Source organism: Ornithorhynchus anatinus, chromosome 10 (assembly GCF_004115215.2).
Source record: "Ornithorhynchus anatinus isolate Pmale09 chromosome 10, mOrnAna1.pri.v4, whole genome shotgun sequence".
In the NCBI taxonomy this organism is placed as follows: domain Eukaryota; kingdom Metazoa; phylum Chordata; class Mammalia; order Monotremata; family Ornithorhynchidae; genus Ornithorhynchus; species Ornithorhynchus anatinus.
In genome coordinates this window covers 31,195,762-31,211,504 of record NC_041737.1, presented here as the reverse complement: position 1 = coordinate 31,211,504, position 15,743 = coordinate 31,195,762, and positions in this window count along the sequence as shown.

Here is a 15,743-nt window from a genome sequence, read left to right as displayed (position 1 = left end):
GTGATTTACATCACAGAGATCAACTTACTTATCAGAATTTTGAGAAAAATGAAAAATCTTTACATCTAGTGGAAATATTGTATTGAAAATTCGGCAAAACCAAATCTTATAGAACTACAAAGAAAGTTTGGACTACAGTGTTTTAAAAAAATGTATTGGGAAAGGGCAAGATAATAGTTTTTTTATGAAAGGAAAATATCATTGCTTGGAAAATCAAGTGTGTTGTTCCAACTGGACTTATTAGACATCTACTGTGTGCAGGGGACTGAACTAAGTATTTGATTACAGCTGTGTAAGACACAGTACCACCCCTCAAAGCACATACAGTGTAAGATCCCAACATCTATGGCTGTTTGGCTGTTTATAGTAAAACTGTTGAAGGATAAATCAGTCATTCAATTTTAATCAATCGTATTTTTGATCGTATATGTTAATGAAAGTAAAAATTATGCATAAGTGCTAATATTAGTGGCTGGGATCTGGGGAGATGGCACCTAATCATGGAGTGATTCCTGGAGGAGATGGGCTTTCAGGAGGGCTTTGAAAGTGGGCTGAACTGTATTCTGGCAGATTTCAAAGGGGAGAGAGTTCAAGGCAGGAGGAAGGCCATTAGTAAGGGATCAGAGGCCTGAGAGTAGAAAATAAGGCACAGAGATAAGGTTAGCTTGGGAGGAATGAAGTGGAAGAAAAGTATGGCCATGGGAAGCAGCATGGACTAATGGAAAGAGCACAGGCCCGGAAGTCAGAAGACCTGGACTCTAATCCCAACACCATCATATGCTAGCTTTGTGATCTTGGGTAAATCGCTTAACTTTTCTGTGCCTCCGTTCCTTCATCGGCAAAATGGGGATTCACCACCTGTTCTCCCACTTACTAAGGCTGATAATCAGCCCCATGTGGGACCTAATTATCTTGTATATACCTCAGTGCTTAGTGCAGTGCTTGGCACATAGTAAATGCTTAACAAGCACCACTATCACTATTATTATTGTTATTATCATTATCGAGAAAGTTGATAGTTGAGGAGACTGAGTTCAGAGGGTTTTGCTTAATGCAGAGAGGAGCGGTAACAATAGGTTTTCAAGAATTGGAGAGATGTGTGCAAAAAGTCATTTTAGAAAAATGATTCAGGGAGCTAAGTTAAAGATTCATAGTAAAGTTAATAATTGTCAACTAGATTCTTACCATATGCTTACTGATGTTTACACATAATGTGTTCAATCCTTAGGCAACATATCCAGCCCCTTAGAAAGGAATATATATATATTTTTAATGGTATTTGTTAAGCACTTACTATGTGCAGGCACTATTCTAAGCACTGGGGTAGATACAAGATAATCGGGTTGGACACAGTCCCTGTTCCACCTGGGGCTTATAATCTTAATCCTCATTTTACAAATGAAGTAACTGAGGCACAGAGAAGTGAAGTGACTTGCCCAAGGTCACAGAGCAGAGAAGTGGCGGATCCAGGATAGAACCCAGGTCTTTCTGACTCCTAGGCCTGTGCACTATCCACTAAGTATTGCTGCTTCTCAATTTGCCTAAAAGAGACAGTTCGATACAGCTGGACACAACTAAATTTGATGACATTTCTTTGCAGGCTAGAGTTTCCTTCAGTAAGCATTACCTTTAACCTGTGTCCTAGAGAAGTCTGCCCTGTGTTTAAGTCAGTCAGTCAATTGTACTTATTGACCACTTACTGTGGGCAGAACACTATACTAGACACTTGGGAGAGCATAACATTATAACAGCCACATTCCTTGTCCACAGTGAGCTTAAAGTCTAGAGTCCCTTATCTACAAATCAACTGTTAGGATTAGCATTCCAAAAATTGTGCAGCTCTGAGGAAAAAACTCTCCTTACCTTACCAGAACAACTGAAGGTGGAGTACGGGGCGTACTGGGAGAGATGTATCTGTGATATTGCTATGGGTCAGAAACAACTCAATGGCATAAGACAAGATAAGATTAGAGAGTAGAATTCTCAAGGTAGGCAGGAATAAAGCATTTCTTTTGCCGCTCTGAGTAGTCTAGGAAAGTACCTATTAGTTTAGTGTGATGATGTTTCTCATATTAGATTTCGGAAATCAACACCTGGAAATAATGAGCCCTGGTTGAACTCCTCAGGACCAATGAAAGGGTCAGAGTTAGCTGAAAAGAGAGGGAGAATGAGAATCACGGGATAAAGGCTACTCACCTCTGAGTGTTGGATGGACAGTATCCCATTTTGGCAAATAGCTCAATTAAAAACAGCAGCTGTGCAAAAATGCATTGAATTTTGCAACAGAATGACGGCTTAGATCCCCAATTCCCCCTACAAAGTTTCACTTTCTAGCAGATCTAAAAAACCTGGGTTATGTTTCTTCAGTCTAAGCTCGTCATCTTTGGCTGCAGCTTCAAATTAATCCCTAGTGCTGTTTGTTAGTCTTTTCAATCAAAACTTCTTGATAGCTTCACATACGTGTAAAAATCCTCTTGCCATGTGAGTCTCAGGTTCAGGAGAAAGAGTTAGGTTACTAATATCTGATTTTCCTGGAAATTCATTTGCAGTGCATTTGGATGAATGAGTATACTTCTTCCAGCTCAATCTGGACCCACATCAATAGCCTTAGGGAACACCGTGATTTTCAGCACGATGTAATCGGTTGAATCAGCAGCTCCTTTTGAGTCACGTCTATGCTACTTTTCCGTAAGGCTGCCTTGTACGGAATTTACTGGAAATCGTTTCTCGTCTTTCAGTTGAATATCGCAGAGGAGCAGTGTCTGATTAGGGGGACTGGGATTCTGATATTTCCTTCACTGACCAGGAATTGAAGGGAATTGATCGCATTACTTAAGCAATTCCATAGAAAATCAAAACCATATGTAACAGGGAGCTTGAAAGATGTCTATGTCTATAATGGTGACTGAATCAAGCCCTCGTTTGGATTGAGGAGCTGTGTTGACCTAGTGGAAAGAGCATGGACCTGGGAAGCAGAGGCCCCATGTTCTAATCCCAGATCTGCCACTTGCCTGCTGTGTGATCTTGGACGAGTCACTTCACTCCTCTGTGTCTCAGTTATCTGTAAAATGGGGATCAAGACTATGAGTCCCATGTGGGACAGGGACTGTGTCCAACCCGATTTCCCTGTATCCACTCCAGCGCTTAGTACAGTGCCTGGCACATAGTAAGTGCTTAAAAGATACCAGAATTATTATTATTTTTATTACATAGTAAGTGCTTAATATATCATTATTATTATTGTTATTGTTATTGCTATGCATTTGACTTGCTCTCAAGCACACCCATGGATTTGCATCTTCTTAGTTGGACTTGGAGCAACAGAGAGTGGTCAATGCCTGTCACTAGGGGTTAAAGCAAGGAGAGGGGGCTGTCTCACCCAAAGGATAGTAACCCTGAAAAAGGCCAGAAGTTACCCCAAGTGAATTGGAAATGACTAGAAAGGACTGCAAGGAGAAATGATTAAGCAGAGTTGCTTGGTGGTCTGACTCCCAGGCCCTGCTCTTTACACTAGACTACACTACTTCCCCATCTAATTCACAATCTTTAGCTACTGCTACATATTTACATTGCCATTTGATCTTGTAAGTTAATATACATATTGAGTTCTGGGTTCTGGGAATGCATTAATGTGCTTTGCATTATTATTTTGGATTTTCTCTGGAAAATTATTCTCAGCTTTTTGTGGGCAGGGAATGGGTCTATTATATTACTGGAAGAAGTACAGTCACTCATCCAATTGCACTGTAAATGAATTTCCAGGAAAATCAGTAATTAGTAACTTAGTTCTTTCTCCTGCACGTGAGTCTCACATGGCAAGATGATTTTTACACTTAGGTGAAGCTATCAAGAAGTTTTGATTGAAAAGACTAACAAATAGCAATAGGGATTAATTAGAAGCTGTAACTGAAGACAATGGTTATATTGGACTCTCCCAAGTGCTTAGTACAATGCTCTGCACACATTAAGTGCTCAATAAATCTGACTGCCTGACTGACTCTTAGGCTATGAGACTGCTGGTTGGGAATGGAACAAGTGCTCCCCCTACTGATGGGGCAAATCTCAATCCAGATGGAGGGGCACTATTGCATGGGGTATCAGGGGAACTCATCCCCAAGGTCAGATTCGGTGACCGAAGATCACTGAAGATTACTGGCTTCGGAGATCTTCCTTCCAATCCCCACCAGTGACATCAATACGGAAAAGTGTTCTGCTCCCTCTACCAGCTGTTCTCCCACCAGGGTGGTGGCAGGGGCTTCAGAGTTTTGGGGGGTTCCCCCTTTCATGGCAGCACTGTTAATGGAATGTTTGGGGGGCCCAAAGGCAGGGAGGAGATGGGCTAACTATGCTCTTGTACTAAGCAGTGTGGCTTAGTGGAAAGACCACAGGCTTGGGAGTCAGATGTCATGGATTCTAATCCCAGTTCTGCCACTTGTCAGCTATGTGACCTTGGGCAAGTCACTTAACTTCTCTGTGCCTCAGCTACCTCATCTGTAAAATGGGAATGAAGACTGTGAGCCCCACGTGGGACAACCTGATTACCTTATATCTAACCCAGCACTTAGAATAGTGCTTGGCAAACAGTAAGTGCTTAACAAATGCCAACATTATTATTATTATTTGATTCTCACCCAGCCTCAAGGCCTTTACATAAATACCCTTATATTCCACTGTTTCCCCTAACCATAATTTATTTGAATGTCTGACTCCCCCTGTAGAATGCAAGTTCCTTGTGGGCAGGGGATGTTGTCTACCAACCTTGTTGGATTGAACTCTCTCAAGCGCTTAGTACAGTGCCCAGCACACAGTAAATGCTCAAAAAGACCAGTGATTGATTTTCTGTACCTTGACAGGGAAGGTCTGACCTCAGTGATGCAATTCTTGCAGCTTTGGTGTTTAGTCAATGTCACCCAAGAGGCTTATGCTACAGCTGTGATCCCGAATCCATGGCCCTGAACCATTTCCACTTGAAGACGAGCCAATGTCACCCCTGTAGACATGAATGACCAAGCCAAACCCGGCTACTAGCCCTGGTTACAGACGCTTCTGGCTCACTGGAATATCAGAAGCTGTAGGGTTGAGTATTCATCTTTGAGGTGCAGCCCAAGACCCTGGGGGCTTAATGATCTTTCTAAAATGCAATCTGGGGACTCCTGGATTAATGCTCAATTGGTTATGTGAAAATAGAGAGCTCTGAAAAAAGAATAGTTTCCAGAAAAAAAAATAAAGTGCATTAATGCATTCCCAAGATCCAAACCTCAATATATATATTTTTAAAAGGGATAAAAACCACAGTATATTCAGTTGATGCTATTTATTAACTATAACTTGATCTTATAAAGATCAAATGGCAGTGTAACTATGTAGCAGTAACTAAAGATTATGAATTCAATGGGGAAGCAGTGTGGCCTAATGGAAAGAACAGGGGCCTGGGAGTCAATCTACCCATCAATAACTGGTATTTATTGAGTTCTAACTGTATGCAGAGCAGTGTAATAAACACTTGAAAGAATACATTACTACAGAGTTGGTAGACCCATTCCCTGCTCACAACAAGCTAATAGTCTAGAGAAGCTTACAGTCATGAGTTTTATGTCTTTTATCTTTCTTGTTACTTACTTAGAACCCAGAAGCCCTGGGTTCTAATCCCAGCTCCATCACTTGTCTGCTGCGTGGCTTTGGGCAAGTCACTGACTTCTCTGTGCCTCAGTTACCTCATCTGTAAAATGGGTATTAAAGCTGTGAGGCCTTTGTGGGACAGAGACTCTGTGCAGCCCGATTATCTTGTACAGTACACTTAGTACAGTAACTGGCATATAGTAAGCACTTAACAGATACCATAAAAAAAAGCCCAACTATATGTTAATATATGCACTCATAATACAAAACGTATAAGGCCACCCAGACTGCTTATAAGATCAAATGACTGTGTAAATATCTACTACTAACTAAAGATTGTGAATTCAATGGAGAAGCAGCATGACCTAGTGGAAAGAACAGGGGCCTGGGAGTCAATATCCCAATCAACCAGTGGTATTTATTGAGCACTAAATGTGTGCAAAGCAGACCATTTGCTGGTTGGTTGGCTGCAGTCTCAAGGGCCGTGACACTGGTGCTGAAGTGGTCATCTAAAGCAGGAACTCCTGATTTTGAGATGTTGCTGTGGTCGAAAATGCATGAGAGAGCATTAAACAAAAATGAATCAAGATGAACTGACCTTCACCCTTTTCTTTTAAGTAAATAGGTATATCTAGCTGCTTGCTGCTAAAAGAAAGGCGCTGATCAATCAATCAGTCAATCAATTGTACTTATTGAGCAGTAACTGTGTGCAGAGCACTGTAATAAATACTTGGGAGACTACAATATAAAATGTAACAGAGACCATCACTAAATCCTTCCAGTTTGGCTTTCACAAGATTGCTAAAATACGTGTGTGTGTCCATATCTATCTCTCTATATAGATATATATCTACATCTATCTATATATATAGTATGTAAACAGACATAGATAGAAGATAGATATTATAAGTAGTTATAAATTGATCCTGTAAATGTTTATCTTTCTGAAGGCTAGGAAACCTATAATCTCAGGCAAATGGTGAAGAATTAATTCCTATCAGGATAACACTACTTCAGAATTGAGAGTCACCTTTTTCCTTCCTTTGTTTCTTTCATTTATCTTCCTGAGAGGGATAACAGGAGGAATAGCTTAATTTTAACTGGAGCTCATGTTGGCTCCTGCAGAGATGGGAGCTGAGAATTCATCGTGCCCTATGTTTAGGATGGCTCCATGTGAGAGAAGAGGGAATTTTTTCCTCTGTACCTCGTAGCCCAAGTTTATTAATTGTTTCAAATGGTCATATGGAAATCAACAACAAAAGAAAATCAAATACAGCACATCCGACGAGATGAGTTCTCTATATTGTTAACTCAGTTAGTGAAAAGACCCCTCCATTTCTTCAGTTAATTGCTTTTAAAATTTTCCTGTGGAAAATGCTTAAAGGGCATGGCCATAAAGTGGGCTGGTCTAATCCGCCAGATGTGAACTATGTATCACTGTCAAATTTGGAGGATAATTAAAGTTATTCATTGCACTGAATTTAAAACATTCAGATGGGAAGTTAGGAAATAAGGTCGTTGCACTACCTCATTACATTTCAATAAGATTGTTATTGTTTCCAATGGTGAAATCACTACAGTGTTATGCACTACTTGACTCATTAAAGATATGGGAGAAGCTCTCTGATTCTCAGTACGTAGCATGAACTGAACAGCAACTTTTCAAATAGCGTGCACTGTTTCCCTGATTTGACAGACAGTAAAACTAAGCTCTGACTATTGTGCTGGATTTTATTTCATGTGAAATATTAGGGTTAAAAAAGTCCATTTTAAAACCTGTGGCCAGACCATTTCTATGTGTGGAAAATGGAAATGACCTTACTTGGAAAACTAAAAAGCATCACTTTGAAATCAGTCAATCATGTTTATTGAACACTTACTATGTGCAGAGCCCTGTTCTAAGTGCTGGGGAGGGTATAATGCTGTAGTGTTGGTAAATACAATCCCTAGCCACAGTAAATTTACGGTCTAGAGGGATGTCCATAAGTGCTGTGGGGCTGAGGGTGGGGAGAATTTCAATCACTTAAAGGGTACAGACCAAACGTGTTGCTCACAAAGAAGAGAAGGTTAATAGGGGAAATAAGGGCTTAGTCAGGGAAGGTTTCTTGGAGGAGATGTGATTTTAGGAGGGGTTTGAATGAGGGGTGAGTGGTGGTCTATCAAACATGAAAGTGAAGGGAGTTCTAGGCCAGAGGGAGGATGTGGACAAGAGATCAGCGGCCAGAGAGATGAGATTGAGGTTCAATGAGTAGGCTGGTGTTAGAGAAGCAGAGTGGATGGCCTGGGTTTTGTAGGAAACCAGAGAGGTAAGGTAGGAGTGGGAGAGCTGATTGAATGCCTTAGAGTTTTCACTTTTTCTTATCCTCAGGACAAGTTCCTTTGTTACTACTGAATATTTTACTCTAGTTAGGGTGTTTTTCAGGTTAAATTTAGTTAAAACATGGTGTTTTCAGGAACTTTTACTTTCAAGAGGAATGTTTTTCTCTCAGAATGTTTACCAATGAAAACACTAACAATGTGTCTGAATTAAAATTAGCTCACAAAGACAACACATTGAAATTATCTGGTCTGCAGGTGTGGATGTGAATGGATCTGGTTTAAAAATGATGTTTGCCCTGTTTACTTTGGAATTCCAGACAGGACGTGAGGTTAGATCATCACTGTCTCATCATCTTCTTGGAAGTCAAGAGTAAAGGCAATTAAATATAACTATGAGATTTCAGTCTCTTCAAGAAAAAGCAAATCTGAATTCAGGGGAGCAAATCCTAGGTTTATTGAGGAAAGCCGAAATATCACTTCATATGTTTTCTCTTTATTGCCCAAGTACTCTCCCAAGAGCTTAGTACAGTGAGTGCTGTGAACACAGTAAACATTCAATAAATATCATTGATTGATTTCCTGCAAGATACTGAAACTCATACAAGATGATCTTCTTAGTTAAAAATAGAAATCAATTTATTCTTACTTTTGAACCAAAACACCTGTGGCTGATTTTCACAATCTCCAAATGCTGTGTAAAAATGGGGGATGCCAGTAGGATTAGAATATTCTCGAGAGATGATAATTCATTACATTTAAGTGAGTGCAGATTTTTCATTTGAAGGTCTGAGATCTGTTCAAACAAGTATTATCGTTTACTTTTAAGGAGAGAAAAACAGCCAGTCCCGTGGTAAGGCAGGGATCGGGACCCAAATGACGAGTGACTCATATCCTGTACTTTAACTGCAGAAGCTGTTTGTCACAACAGCCTTCTCAATGTGACAGAAAATGGAATCAAAGAACCTGATAAATAATACACCAAGTCTATTTTTTGAATGAGATGCAAAATTTCTATGCATGGCAAGTGAGGTGTGCTAACATTAATAATAATTGCAGTATTTCTTAAGCATGTATTATGTGCTAAGCACTGTAAAAGCACTGGGGTAGATACAGGAGAGTCAGAGGTCCCACATGAAGCTCACAGTCCAAGTAGGAAGGAGAGATGAAGGAATTGAGGCCCAGAGAAGTGAAGTGACTTGCTCAAGGTCACACAACTGTTGAGAAACGGAGCTGGGATTAGAACCCAGGTCCTCTAACTCCCAGGCCCACACTCTTACCATTAGGTCATGCTGTGTGCTACTGGGACAATTAGTGGATAATTAAGACTAAAAACAGATTGTCTGACACATTCCGATCATTCATGCCTAAGTGTACTTTAGGTCTAAAATGTCCAGATGATTATAAGAATAGATATGCCTAAAATCTTCCAAAGCTCCCTTGTGAGGTACAATCTTCCTTGATTTATGTTGGAATTGCATTGGGTCAAACTTGGATTTATAACTGTTTTAACTTTCTTTTTCTCTTCTGATGGATTATTTTACAGTCAGTTCATTGTTCTACTCCATTTTTCAAATTTTCCCTTTGCCTGCTTTTTTGATCCTGGTCCAGGGATGATAGCATACTTTCATGTGCAGTGATTATTCCCAGGTACAAAATTCTACCTGCTGAAGAATGTATTTCTCCTTCTCTCTTCTCCCTTTTCTCTTCTGCTTTTATCCTCTGTGTTAAGACGTTCAGCTATCCACATCCACTTTCAACTTATCCTAGTCTGGTCTCCTGCCATGTTCTATGTTTCCTTGCTTTGTCTTGAAATTTTGATGGCGTTTCCAGGATGTTTCCTATTTCCCCCAAAATAACTATGATGACTCATCATGATTATCTGCCCACTCCTCAAAGGATGTCCAGAATCAATCAATCAGTGATATTTAATGAGCACTTAACTGTGTGCAGAGCACTGTACTAAGTGCTTGGTACAATAAAACAGAGTTGATAGGAAGGTTCAGAGATGATTTTATGGAGGTCTCAATCTGTACTTGCAAGCGGCTTCTGAATGGTAATAGCACTTGAATTATGTGTATACATATATGCATATGTGTGTGTGTACAAATATATTCTTGATAGTGTATCTTGACCAAAGCTTTATGAATGCACACAAACATTTGTTCTAACAGTGCACTCTATCCAGATAGATGTGCATTTTTGGAAGAAAGTTTCACCCGAAACGTGCAGTGGAAAACACAGGCCAAAGAAGCTCTGAATGTGCATGGTGGGGAGAGAGGGAGAGAGAGAGAGCACATTATCCAAAAATGTTTGCATAGATGAAGAGGCAGAAGACAAAATAAAATATCTGCATGGCATTTGAAAGGCTGCCACAAAAGAGTATGAAACAATGAAATTGAAATGCATTTCCATATGAAGTTGAAGGTCAGTAAGTAATAATAAAAACAATGATAATAATAATAATTGTGACATTTGTTAAGCCCTTGCTATGTGCCAAGCAGTGTACTAAGCGTTGGTGTAGATACAAGATAATTAGATTAGACACAGTCCCTTTCCCATATGCATTCCCATTTTACAGGTTAGGAGACTGAATCACAGAGAGCTATGCATTGGTCCCTCACAACCACCTGTAAAACTTCTGTTCACATCATCTAACATACGAGACTCCACCAAGGTTTTTTTCCTCTGGAGAATGACAAAATTGGGGCCCCTTTCCTATATGTCAAGAAATGAGGTTCAAAATCAGCCTTCCTGTTTTTAGGACCACTAAAGGAAGAACTGAATTAGGAACTTCATCCAGGATCCATTTGCTAGGTCTGTATAGGCCCCAGGGACCATGACTTCACCAGCTTCCCAAACAAGACAAGATCAAAGTCAGGATTTAATTAGTGCCAGGAGATGGAAAAGTTCACAACAGAAAATGCTAAAATCAAGGTCTGCCAATGAACATTGAAAGCCACCGAGTTTCAAGATTGTCAGAGCCAAGCTGGGGATTTGATGATCAAACATGTGGTTAGGCCATGAGACCTGCCTTAAAGTTTTTCTTGGGCAAAGGCTGAGAAATGGTGTATGTCATTAATGGTATTTATCCAGCGCTTCCTGGGTACAGAGTACTGTACTAAGGAGTTGGGGCATGGTCTAAGATAACCCACAAATTAAAGTAATGACCAAATTGACTCGTTCTAGCCCCAAGTATAGTTTAGAGAAAAATCTATTCCTCCCTGAAACTTGCCTCCTGGTGAGTTTCAGAAGTTAGTGCAGAAGACCCACCACAGGCAAAATTGAGTACCAACCATTTTGACTTCCCTTGGTTCTGCCTTCTGAAGAATGAGGCTCTGCCCCAAATGGTCCAAATGTTTCTGGGTGTGGGAGGAGGGATATTGGGCCAGACCCCAGAAAGGCTCCTCTCAGAATGGTCCAAATCTTTATTTGGAGGTAGGGATGGGGAAAGTGGACTGGATCCTAGCCAGACCTGTGACCTTGCTGGGCAACAATAAGACAGATGTGGTGTCCCAAATTTTGCCTGGTGGTGAGACCTGGATTTACTGCATAAGACACATCCTAGTATCGGGACAGGTGAAGTTATTTATTATTTATTCATTCATTTATATTTATGTCTGTCTCCCCGCTTCTAGACTGTGACTCCATTGTGGGTAGGGATTGTCTCAGTCTGTTGCTGAATTGTGCTTTCCAAGTGCTTAGTACAGTGCTCTCAACACAGTAAGTACTCAGTAAATATGATTGAGTGAATGAGTGAATGTGTCTGTTGTTATATTGTACTCTCTCAAGTGTTTAGAACAGTGCTTGGCACACAGTCAGCACTCCTTAAATACCATTGAATGACTGAATGAGAGTCACTCTGGTACGAGGTTCAAGTCATAGGAGGTTTTAGAATGCAGTCGGGTCCTCATTATTGAAGAAGCTATTAACGATGTAACCTTTCAATGCTTCTTTAAATGATGTATTTTATTGTTTATGTTTTTAATTGCCAAATTTCATCCTCCTTTATAGGTTGTAATTTATTCATAGTTTCTGTGACTTATAGTAATAATAATAATAACTGTGGTATTTGTTAATCATATGCTATGTGCCTTTAAAATACAATCCTATCAGGAACCATTCTTGTCCCACCCAAGGTCTAAGGGAAAAATGGACATTTAATCCCCATTTTACAGAAGAGGAAAATGAGGCACAGAGAAGTTAAGTGATTTGCCCAAGGTTACAACAGGCAAGTAATGGAGTGAGGATTAAACCTTTTTTTTTAATGGCACTTGTGGGGTGTTTACTTTCTGCCAGGCACTATATTAGGTGCTGGGATGGATGCAAGATAATGAAGTTGGACACAATCCCTGTCCCATATGGGGCTCCCGGTATAAGTGATGGTTCCCTAACTCTCTGCCATATAGCTCACTGGTAGAGCACATGTTTTGCATGTATGAGATCCAGGGTTCGATACCCAACACCTATATTTTGAGAAACAGCATGGTCTAGCGGATAGAGCATGGGCCTGGGAGTCAGAAGGACCTGGATTCTAATCCTGACTCCTCCACTTGTCTGCTGTGTGACCTTGGGGCAAGTGAACTTCACTTCTCTGCGCCTCAGTTACTTCATCTATAAAATGGGGATTAAGACTGTGAGCCCCATGTGAGACATGGACTGTGTCCAACTTGATTAGCTTATATTTACCTCAGGGCTTAGGACAATGCCTGGCACATAGTAAGCAATTAGCAAATGCCAAAAAATTAAATAAAAAGCCATGCTATTTTTGTCCTTCCCACTTACGTGTCCATTGTTAATCTTATATTTACCCCAGTGCTAAAGATAGGACTATATATAAACACTACCAATAACAGCAATCATTATTGATTATTGTACTCATAAGAAATTGAAGAATGCCAAGTATTTAGAGCAAATTGATATAACTCCATTAGTTACTAGGGAGTTTGTCATTATTTTCTTTTATTTCCCCTGTATAAAAGATAGGAATTGAAATCAGCTAGTCCACTGATCAGATGATCTACAGTCTGAGAACCAAGGCTAAGAGCTGAGCATATTCTCCTTTGATTCCACAGTGTCAACATTTTATGGCTTCAAGGGTTTGTCCGAAGATCTTTTGATTATTTGGGTCCAGTGGGTGTGGGAGCATTAACAAATGTTAGATAAATTATTAGCTCTGACTGAGTTCCCTCCCTCTGCATCTGCCTGCAGGATATCTTCACACGGTTGTCCCTCCAGCACTTTTATTTAGTTCAGTAAAATTAAATCTGAAGTCCTCAACTTACCTCTCAAATCCATTTTCCCCACCTAACTTTCTTATTGTAGTTGATCCCACCACCATTCTCCTGCCTTTGAACCTTGTTACGATCCTTGACTCTTTTCCCCACCTAACTTTCTTATTGCAGTTGATCCCACCACCATTCTCCTGGTTTTGAACCTTATTACAATCCTTGACTCTTCATTCTCTTTCAACTCTCACATTCAAACTCTAACTAAATCCTGTTGGTTTTTCCTCCATCACATTTCCCTGATCTCCTCCTTCCTCTCCATCCAAACAGTCACCACCTAGGCAACTGTTTCAACCTTACTCTCCCCTCTCTCCACCAACAGCCTTTCATCTCTTCAATCCATTCTTCACTCTGTTCTGGTATAATCTGCCACAAATACATCTCACAGTTACTCATATCACTCCACATCAAGCAGAAAATCCTGACCATCAGCTCTGAGGCATTCAATCAACTCTCCTACTACTTATTATGACTCTCCTATTACAATGGAACTTAGACTCTTCCTCTTTTATTACTTGAAGAGAGGCAGTGTGGCCTGGTTGGAAAGAGTTTAGGCCTGGGTTCTAATCCTGGCTCTATTGCTTTTTTTAAACTTTTTGGCATTTAAGCTTACCTGTTTTCCTGCTGTATTACCTTGGACAAGTTCCTTCACTTCTCTAGGCTTCAATTTCCTCATCTGTAGATTAGGAATTCAATACCTGTTCTCCTTTCTACTTGGACTGTGAGACACATGTGGATAGGGACTGTCAGACCGAATTATCTTTTATCTACTCCAGTGATTAGTACAGTGATTGGCACATAATAAGCATTTAATACATATTGTTATTAATTAATCATATTCATTGAGTGTTTACTATGTGGAGAGCACTGTACAACAGAATTAGCAGTCACATGTCCTGCCCCTAACAAGTTTACAGTCTAGAGGGGGAAATGGAAGCAGCATGGTATAGTGGATAGAGCTGAGGGCTTTGAGTCAGAAGGATCAGGGTTCTAATTCCGGCTCCACCACTTGTCTGCTATGTGACTTTGGGAAAGTCATTTCAATTCTCTGTGCTTCAGTGACCTCATCTGTAAAATGGAGATTAAGATTGTGAGCCCCATGTGGGACAGAAACTATGTCCAACCCAATTTACTTCTTTCTACCAGGCACATAATGAGAGCTTGAAAAAAGAATTTTTTATAACTAGTCACTGTGTCTTTTTCTAGAAGAATTTTTTATAACTAGTCACTGTGTCTTTTTCTAGCGCCTCCCTCCTCTGAACCTTGCTCTTACCCTTCTCCTGATTGGAACTCCTTCAAATGCACCAGACCTCATCTATGCCCACCTTCAAAACTTTTTTGACATCCTTTCTCCATCAGAATTTCCCTGGTTACATTTTTTATTGCCCATGTCTCATCCTTCCAACTTTCATTTCAGTCATTTTGCTCATCCTCAACCCTTATGCACTCAGTCCCTCTTACTGCACTTGTGTACATATTAATTTGCTGTTTATATAAGTCCTTCCTCTTAACTGTAAATGTTTTTGTATCTGTATTCACCATTATATTGTGCATTGCTGTGGATAGGAAATCACTCTTTTACCTCTTTGGTACTCACCCAAATGCTTAGTAGAGTGCTCTGTGTGCAATAGGTATTATATGAATACTATCAATTGATTTGCTTTTTAAAAATGTGTGTTAAATGCTCACTACGTATGTAAGCACTTTCTTTCAGTGTTGGCTTCAGCGACACTGTCCTCTTCTGGTTCTCCTTCTATCTCTCTGCCTGCTCATTCTCAGTATCTTTCCAGGCTCCTCCTCTAACTCCCATCCCCTAACTTTGGGTGTACCTCAAGGTTCAGGTCTGGTTACCCTTCTTTTCTCCATCTACACCCAGTCCCTTGGAAAACTTATTTGCTCACAAGCCTTCAACGACCACCTCTATGCTGATGACACCCAAATCTACCTCTCCAAGCTGATCTCTCCCTCTCTGCAGTCTCACATTTCCTCCTACTTTCAAGACATCTCTACTTGGATGTCCTCCCAACACCACAAACTTAGTATGGCTAAAATTGAACATCTTATCTTCCCACCCAAACCCTGTCCTCCCTCTAACTTTCCCATCACTGTCTTACAAGCCCGTAACCGTGGCATTATCCTTGACTCCTCTCTCTTATTCAACCCACATATTCCAGCCTTCACTAAATCCTGTCAGTTCTACCTTCACATCGCCAAACTGCCCCCCCATCCTCTCTGTCCAAACTGCTACCACATTTAATGCAAGCTCTTATCCTATTCTGCTTTGATTATTGTACCAGCCTCCTTGCTGACCTTCCTGCTTTCTGTCTCTCCTTACCCCAGTCCATACTCCATTCTGTTGCCCAGATCATTTTCCTTCAAAAACATTCAGACCATGTTTCTCCCTTCCTCAGGAAAATCAAGTGGTTACCCATCCACGTCCGCATCAAACAAAAACAAAAGCAATTTTAAGGCACTTAATCACCTTGCCCCCTCCTACCTCACCTCGCTACTCTCCTACTA